Source organism: Diaphorina citri, unplaced genomic scaffold, assembly GCF_000475195.1.
Source record: "Diaphorina citri unplaced genomic scaffold, Diaci psyllid genome assembly version 1.1 scaffold749, whole genome shotgun sequence".
NCBI lineage: Eukaryota > Metazoa > Arthropoda > Insecta > Hemiptera > Psyllidae > Diaphorina > Diaphorina citri.
Genome location: NW_007378182.1, coordinates 79,941 through 89,528, shown reverse-complemented (window position 1 = coordinate 89,528; position 9,588 = coordinate 79,941). Strand labels below are relative to the sequence as shown.

The 9,588-nt window shown below is 41.7% G+C and overlaps 1 protein-coding gene across 2 annotated transcripts in view; it reads right to left on the bottom strand.

The window, feature by feature from the left end:
• Nucleotides 1–9,588, bottom strand: part of LOC103511768 (longitudinals lacking protein, isoforms H/M/V) — a 41,333-nt gene that overhangs the window by 6,178 nt on the left and 25,567 nt on the right. The window lies entirely within an intron of this gene.

The window sequence follows — 9,588 nt, the reverse complement described above, 5'->3', positions numbered from 1 at the left end:
AAAAAAAATTTTAACATAAAATAAAAAAAAAAAAAAAAAAAAAAAAAAAAAAAAAAAATCAGTAAAACATCAAAACTCTGTTCCGTGTTGATTTATGCCGGGCGTCTCTTCAAACTATTGACGTAGGTTTTTTTTTTTTTAAGAGGTTTGACAGAGGGAACTGTAACTGCTATGGTCTTATCGTCCCGAAATCGAAGAGAGAAGGAAGACAGGATAGGAGAAAGCCAGCCGTTCCGAGAACGAACATTATCCCAGCATCAGGATAAAATCCGCCCCGGGCGGGAATCGAACCCGCGGCCTAGCGCTTACAATGGACGTGGAGTAAAAACTGAGTGCGGGGTAAGTAGTTCATGAAACGGGGCCCTATGGTCTCAAGTCTCACCCTGTATACAAAAACAACGGGTGCCCCGACATATCGGTGGTAGGACAGGTGGAGGCACATGGGAGAGGTTGTGGGTTCATTAATTTAAGGTTTCAACAACATTAACTTTCCTGCCACCCTAACTCTTTCCCCTTTCCTGCCTTACTCTTCTCTTAACCTTCTTCTACCCTTCTCTTATCCTTCTTTTATCCCTCTGTTATCCTTCTCTTATCCCGCTCCGATCCTTCTCATATCCCGCTCCGTACCTTTCCTCTTCCCTCATCCCATTTTTCAGGACTCTAATCAAATTTTTAATGGATGCGTTAACTTTGTTTTTGCTCGTTTTTCCACATGTTATAATGAAATGACTAGGAGCTACCTATCCTTGTTATATGGCTGGGAACAAATGCCTAATAATTATGAAGGTACCTTTCAGACCAAATAAACGGTGAGATGGAATAACATAGTCCCTTTGGTCCCTTGTAAAGGGAGCATCATCCAGAATTATTTCTCATTGTAAAAAATATACTATGTAAAAACGGGCTTTCCAAATCGGACAAACCCATCAAGTGTACCTACATATTATGGTTTATGGTGGAACAAACAGACAGACATACCAACAAACGCACAAAGTGAAAGCAAAATCCTCAAGAAACTTTCAACTCACTTTTCGTTGAAGAAACCTATAAAAGTGCCTGCACTGTAAACCAAGATAATGTTAGATTTTTTTTTTCTAAGAGGTTTGACAGAGGGAACTGTAACTGCTATGGTCTTATCGTCCCGAAATCGAAGAGAGAAGGAAGACAGGATAGGAAAAAGCCAGCCGTTCCGAGAACGAACATTATCCCATCAGGATAAAATCCGCCCCGGGCGGAATTTTTTGAAATCAACCCCAATCAGATTGCTTGATCCGAAGTTAATCCAAATACGCTCACTTGTGGCCTCGGCCATCAATGATCTACTAGTGTGGTTGCTTGTCCAAAGATAGTCTATTCGTACTCAATCTACAAGCATCCCCCTATTTGGGTTCTGGGGCACTCTATTCGGGTTTTGGGGCACTCTATTCGGGTTCTGGGCCGATTTCTATTTCACTTCGGGGGGGCGGCTTTTGTACTACAGGGTTGGGGTCGTTCCAGGGTTGTATTTCGGCCGAGCCGAACACGAGATAGAATAGATTGGTGACCGCCAGAATTATGAACGTGAGCCAAAACACGAGCCTCCATTCCGACATTGTACTCTGAAATGAAAATTGGAGTTAAATATAATGGAGCAACCTCCGTGGCCGAGTGGGTATCACACTAGGCTTGCACGTAGGAGGCCCGGGTTCGATTCCCGGCGGGGCCGCAGTTTTTTTTCGGCTCTGTGCTTGGCGTTCAGGGTGCACTTGGCCTCGTGAAGACAATTGAGTGGCTACTTTTATTGAGTAGCGACCAGTGGCGGCATTACAAGTCAAAGAAACGAGCGATGATAAATATGATGATTGAGTAAATAAACGACTTGTAATACTGTGATACCTACAAAGTTGTGAAAAAGCTCTCTGCTTTACCACAAAGATTCATGATTTGATTTTTTGAAATGTGCGGAAAAAACCCGCCTACCTTGTACCTAAGCGCTAAGTCGCGGATTCGACTCCCGCCTGGGGGGGGGGAACTTTATCGTGAACAAAGCTTCGTTGTTACTGTTCCCTCTATCAAGAGATCAAGATCATCATACCTCACTATGCCAATACAAGATAGATGTTGTAAAACATAAGAAAACAACAGTTGTACCTACAAAATTATGTTTGCTTTGTTTTGGGTTAGGGTACGTAAAATAGAAGAGGAAATAAAATCCAGGAATTGAGAGGTCAAATCCCGAAAATCACTAAAAATAAATTCCCTGAATTCAAGACTCTAAAATAAAAATCAAATCATTACTCTTTGTGGTAAAGCAGAGAGCTTTTTCACAACTTTGTGGATATCACAGTATTACACGTCTTTGATTTACTCAATTATCATATTTATCACCACTCGTTTCTTTGACTTGTAATGCCGCCATTGGTCGCTACTCGATTAAAGTAGCTACTCAATTGTCCTCACGAGGCTGAGTGCACCCCGAACTCCTAGCACAGAGCCGAAAAAAAAACCTCGGCCCCGCCGGGAATCGAACCCGTAATCGAATGGGAATGTATGTGCAATATTAAACTGTTGAGATAATGGGACGGTTGAGATAACTGTTGAGATAACGGTGCAATATTAAACTGTTGAGATAATGGGACTACATGTCCTAATTCGACAGTCTAAATAAAGCACTAATATCTAATATCTAGTATGTATTGAGAAAGCATGCTGACAAGTACAATCGTTTAAACCCCAAAACCCCAAAAAAAAAAAAAAAAAAAAAAAAACTTAGCACTTGTAATACAGTAACGTTAAAATCCCTATCAAAGTCCAGAGTTCAGATAAGGGCGAGAGATTCTAATTCAATTAGTCCGACCCGAGCAGGTTAATGTTTCGTCGTAAGCTTGTACATGGAGTTTGTGGGGTTAGCGGAGGAAATTTAATCTCGTGCCGGGGGTATTTTCTTACAGATATTTCGAACCTAGAACGGTATCTAGTTTCCAAACAGGTATAACTTATGCAGATACCTATACATAGGTATTGGGTAGGTAGGTAAATCTATGCCTGTGTAAGTTAGACATAACTACATAGCTACATAAATAGGTAATATACTAATTATATATTTCTATGTATATCCACAACACCTCCCAACAGCCTGTGACGCGTTTCGTTCTTATTTAGGGCTCATCAGCTAGATATAGCTCTCAGTTGCTGATTAAGGCTAAAAACAGAGTTGAGTGGAGAGCTTAGCGAATAAAGCATTGAGCAGGTAGAGTGTGGTAGAGGAAAGGGACAACAGAGGGACTAGTTCAAACCGCATTGAGCGGAGGGGCAGAAAGCTCTATGCTCTTTGCCCTCTGCTCCCCTCACAAGGAAAGTTTCCTTGAAAAAGTCCACGGAGATGGACGAAACTCGAGTCAATTAATATCAAAATCGGAACGTGTATCCATTGTATCATATAAAGGTAATAAGTTTTGTAGTTACCTATTTCATGACTAGATAGAGGACATTGTAACAGTAGAAGGCTCGAACAGAGAAGGAGGACAGGTCAGGAGAAAGTGAAAGTCAGCCGTTCCGAGAACAAGCCTCAGGTTATGTTTCGAATAAAATTCGTCCCGACCGTAAAGCGATACCGCGACCCATCGCTTATAAGGCAGGCGCAGGCGCGAGGCATACATACCTTCCGCGCTAAGTATTAGGTACCTATATAGTATATAACAAGCCCACCTAAAGTTTGTATTTAGATTGTCTTTTTATGCCGCGATCACTCTCGAATGATTCGTTCACATATCCGCATGATCCTGAGCCCCAGTCCACAGATTTTTTTTTTAAAAAAAAAAAACGTCTGAACTCCCAACTCCTCACTTATTACTCCATGCATGCGAAAACAGCTCGTAGGTATCTTCTGTCAATATATTCTGGACGTGGAGTAAAAACTGAGTGCACTGCGGAGTAAATAGTTCATGAAACGGGGCCCTATGGTCTCAAGTCCCACCCTGTATACAAAAACAACGGGTGCCCCGACATATCGGTGGTAGGAGAGGTGGAGGCACATGGGAGAGGTTGTGGGTTCATTAATTTAAGGTTTCAACAACATTAACTTTCCTGCCTCCCTCTTTCCCTTTTTCCTGCCTTACTCTTCTCCTAACCTTCTTCTACCCTTCTCTTATCCTTCTCTTATCCCTCTGTTATCCTTCTCATATCCCGCTCCGATCCTTCTCATATCCCGCTCCGTACCTTTTCTCTTCCCTCATCCCATTTTTCAGAACTCTAATCAAATTTTTAATGGATGCGTTAACTTTGCTCGTTTTTCCACATGTTATAATGAAATGACTAAGAGCTACCTATCCTTGTTATATGGCTGGGAACAAATGCCTAATAATTATGGAGGTACCTTTCAGACCAAATAAACGGTGAGATGGAATAACACGTTCCGTTTGGTCCATTATAAAGGGTACCTACATAATCAAGCAAGATTTCTCATTATTTGTTAAAATGCACTATGAAAAAACCATGTAAAAAGGGCTTCCCAATATCTCGGGAACGGTATAAGCTAGAGACTTGAAATTTGGTATGTAGTTCACAAATGTGACAAGGATGCAACACCAAAATTGTAATAATAATAAATTAATGTTAATATTTTACCTACCTAAACAGTTTTGAGTCAAAATCGAGTTTGAAAATCTTGTGTATCAAGGCTGGTATGGAGCCAACTCTCAAAAGAAGATAAGAAATTCTTTCTATTACCAGGATTCAAACCAAGCTTCCTGATAAACGATTTTACCATAACATGTAGGATAGAAAACAACATCACAAACACCTGATAAACGATTTTACCATAACATGTAGGATAGAAAACAACATCACAAACAAAGCTTTAAATAATGTACCAATGTAAAACAATAACAAAATACACACTTTAATAAATAAGAATAACAATAAAAGAACACTCAAATAAGCATCATTCAATAGGATAAGGAAAGTCGTGTGATGTTCACACCAGATTTTTTCTAATGCCTGACTGGCTGTGTGGAACTTTTGTAGCATACTCATTGTCGTGATGGTAATAATAGGGTGACGTTAACAGTATATTATCGTCCGAGATGAGATGACTTGTAATTAATGCCTGACTGGCTGTGTGGAACTTTTGTAGCATACTCATTGTCGTGATGGTAATAATAGGGTGACATTAACAGTATATTATCGTCGGAGATGAGATGACTTGTAATAGGTATGTATTAGGTACCCACGATTTGTAAAATAATAAATTAATGTTAATATTTTACCTACCTAAACAGTTTTGAGTCAAAATCGAGTTTGAAAATCTTGTGTATCAAGGCCGGTATGGAGCCAACTCTCAAAAGAAGATAAGAAATTCTTTCCATTACCAGGATTCAAACCAAGACTTCCTATACATGATAAACGATTTTAGAATAACATGTAGGATAGAAAACAACATCACAAACAAAGCTTTAACTTTAAATAATGTACCAATGTAAAACAATAACAAAATACACACTTTAATAAATAAGAATAACAAAAAGCACAATTTTAATAAATAAAAAATAACATAATAGGTACGTACCAAGTTGAAAATCACTCTACTGTATCACAATCCATGGTTTTTATACAATTATGTGAAAATTCCTATAAAATATAAAAAAAAACTCTTTTTTATCTCGTTCTGGGAACGTCAGAAGTAATTTATTTTAATTATTTATTTACGTAGGTATACAATTGAGAAAAAAAAGTCACAAAATAACAGTGGAAAATAAATAAAACAATTTAACATTTATACACATCAATTTATCACACGTAGTTCTGTGGGTATATCCAGAGAGAGTCCTTTGTATTTTGTGACAAAATCATTATTGTTCTCGGAGTCCCCCCCCCCCTACTGAAGTGAGACTCACAGCACTTTGTTTTCAAGTCACTTTTAGTTTTGACGACGAGAGAGTCTTTGAAATGCACAACCATATCTCCCGTACTGAATGTAGTTTTTAGTTTGGAGGTTGAAAACATGTACGTATGTACTTACTGTCCAGTGTCCATACCCGTACATAATATGTATGTAGTTTTTTTAGTTTAGTCTATGAAATACACAAAACATCTCCCATACAGCCCATACTGAATGTAGTTTTTAGTTTGGAGGGGAGGTCAAGTCTTTGAAATGCATACAATGAGTCTTTGAAATGCATACAATGAGTCTTTGAAATGCATACAATGAGTCTTTGAAATGCATACAAATGTAGCATACTGTCCCATACAAATGTAGTTTCGAGTCTTTGAATCTTTGAAATGCACATAGTAGGTATGTACATTGTACTTCTCAATCCGAAATGAGTCTTTCTTGAAGAATGCAAGCAAAACCAAATTTCAATGTAAAAAAGCTGAAGGTGAGTTATATCCCAAAGCAAATGAACATCTACCCAGGTCGAGACTGAAACACAGCACACAGCTATTAAATTTCAATAAAAAAAAATAATAAAAACCGGTTTCTATCACATAAACCGTTTTCAGCTCAGTGTGAGGCGTTGCCAATTTTCTCGCTGTCCTTTCTTTCCTGCAGCAAACCAGATGGGTTGCCCTACAGTGTTGCCATGTGGAGAGATGAGGGGGGGGGGGGGGGGGGGGGGGGGGAGGAAACCAGATGGGTTGCCCTACAGTGTTGCGATGGTGGGAGATGGGGGGGGGGGGGGTGCTGGGTTCGAGAGTCGCGTTATTTAAAGTCAAGGGGTGCCGGCCTAGTTAGCTTGGAGGGCGCGCTACCCTTGTAAGCATCTTACCGCCAAGGCAAAGAAAGTGTGGCCGGGGGATTTTTAAACAGGAAGGATAGATACCAGCCTGAAATTCCCAAAGGTTGAGTGCGAAGGGGATCGAAAAATGTTGTAGCCAAAACCACATGTCTGCCCAAAGCAATCACCCCAGGGCTGATTGAGAGGCTGACGAAAAACGCCGACCCCGTCTGAACATAGGAAAAGGTGAAGAAGACCTTACTGCCAAGGTAAACGAACTCTTCAGTATTGGACCAGCTCAAGTAAGCACATTTTTGGCACTATCTCGCATCCAAACCTTAAATCTACCCTTCACAACTAAAGGTGTCTTGGCAAGAACTGAGGCATTTCAAGAGTAGGGGGACTCGGAGACTTGGCTGAGGATGATAACCTTCAAGTTATAATCGAGTTCACCAGAGAACATAATACTCAATCTTTGCCTTATTTGTCTCACAGACTTTGGCTTGGAATCTCATGCGGATTGCTGGTAAAGTTTTAAGCTCCAAATATACCTAAATGAGATATATCTGATATTCACAAAGGTGTGTCCACACATGGTTACATGAGATATATCTGATATTCACAAAGGTGTGTCCACACATGGTCCACCGATGTCGACTGAACCGTCCAAACTGCCTGGTCAAGGTGACGTGATATTGGTGTTTCCTACCTTAAAGAATACCCTATAAAATTACGATAGCAATTTGAACCCATTTCTCATGTTCAAAGAGAAGCTCTGCCGGCCTAGTTAGCTTGGTTGGTGGCGCGTCTGCCTTGTAAGCGCCAGGCCACGGGTTCGATTCTCGCCCGGGGCAGATTTTATCCTGATGGGATAATGTTCGTTTTCGGAACGGCTGGCTTTCCTCCTATCCTGTCTTCCTTCTCTCTTCGATTTCGGGACGATAAGACCCTAGCAGTTCCCTCTGTCAAACCTCTTAAAAAAAAAACCTCTACTATTGAAGGAAGAGCCCTGTAAGATTATAGCAGGGCGAGAGAAAGAAAGACGTAATAGGGAACTTCAGTTTGAAAGATTGTAGCAGAGAGCGAGAGGAACTTCAATTGAAAGGAGAAATACAAAATGGCCGCCCGTTAGAAATAGAAAGATAAAAACTGAAAGGCAAGCAGCAAGCAATACACAAAGCCAGGCAGGCTCTTCTCTCTCTCCTCTCTATTCTAAGCTTGGGAACACTGAAAACATTATCATCGGTTAGCTCTACCGACAGCTGTTCTCAACCTTTCTTAGCCAACCTCAGTGGTATAATAGTAGTAGTAGTGCTTATTTATAGGATAGAATAGAATAGAATATACCTCAGTTTCACAAAAAAAAAAAAAACTCATAAATCGGATAAAACGGTGCGCCACCGGTTTCTGCAATCGTTGCCACACGGAAGCAAGCAGGCAAGGTTTTTGGGGGTTAGTGCATGAAATTGGTTTTAGGGGTTCGAAAGGGAGGGACATGCGTATTGGAGGTTGGGTTTAGGGGGTGGTTAGATAAATTAGGGGGGTAAAGCATATCGGGGGATGGTTAACTAGTCAAAAATAAAGGCATGCAACTATGTTGGCGACACATTGGTTCCTTTTTCGCGCCCCTTTCCTTGAGGTTCTCTCTGGGTGTAAGAGACTAGGTCTGGGATAAAAATTCAAAATAGAAATATCTGGGATAAATTCTAAAATTGGAATATTTCGGTTAAAATTCTAAATATAAGGAGCACCTACCCTACCTGAAGTACCTAGGTCAGACTGATAAAATGAGAAACAGGGGCTGGCGAAAGTTCGGAACTGTAAGAAATTAATGGCAAAATAATGGGAAGTTTTACTGCTCTAAAATGATTTAGAGTAAAAGATATAATTTGAAATCCGAATCCCAAAGACGAGGGGGGGGGGGGGGATAACTGGGATATTTTGAAGCGAATTGAAAAGGAAATGCCCGGAAGAAACAAGGGTCTGACCGAATTAAATTGAAATCAATAGGAAACTCTCTTAAATTGGGGTGGGTCTCCAACTACAAGAAAAGAATGAGAACACCCCAAAGAGAACGTCAAATCGGGAGAGCGAAAAAAACAACCATTCTTTGGTACATACCCTCGTGCATTGTGCACAGGGCGGCAAAGTTCATTTGCCAAAGGTAAACTTTGCACGGGCGGGGGGTCGGCAGCGAGGGTAATACGAAGACAAACACAGAGCCCGCGAAGGGCGTCTCGAATCGCGAGGGGATCAAATCAAACCCCCGCAAGCCGAACGAGAAGAAAGCCCGCGGGCCGAAACGCGAGCTCCGGCGCGCACGGAACTTTCCCCGTACTAGGGAACTTTGTTTGATTGTCCCCGCAAGCGACCCGCTCCCGCGCGGGACCCTGAGCCAGCCTCGCTCCCAACCGACTTTTAAATTTTCCCCCTTCTACTAAGCAGGAGCTAAGGTTTACATTATAAGTAGAAAGTCACTGTTTCCATAGACGTGCTAACTCATGAGGTACAAAAAAATGGACAAGCATGATCATGACTTTACCCCATGATATGGCGTGTGGGCTAAGATTTGTCCCCCCTCCAGGAACTAAAGTAAAGCTGGAGTGAGGGAAGTGTGTGGAGTTGTTATGTGAAATAAGGGGGGAGAAGCGGGCAGGGATGTCCAACCCTGGAAGGTTGCCCTGCCAGGAGGTCAAGGGTGAGTGAGACAGCCGCCCTCTATCCAGGCGCTGGCCCTCGGGCACGTGGTGCGGTGCCGGCCCTCGATTATCCAGCGCCCTCCCGGCCCACGGGAGAGGCGCTGGCGAGGGCTGATACTCATTGCATTTCTGCTTTTGTTTGGTTCATCCGGGTGCGCTGTAGCCTCGGCACTCTGAGGGCGCTAGCGGCTGCG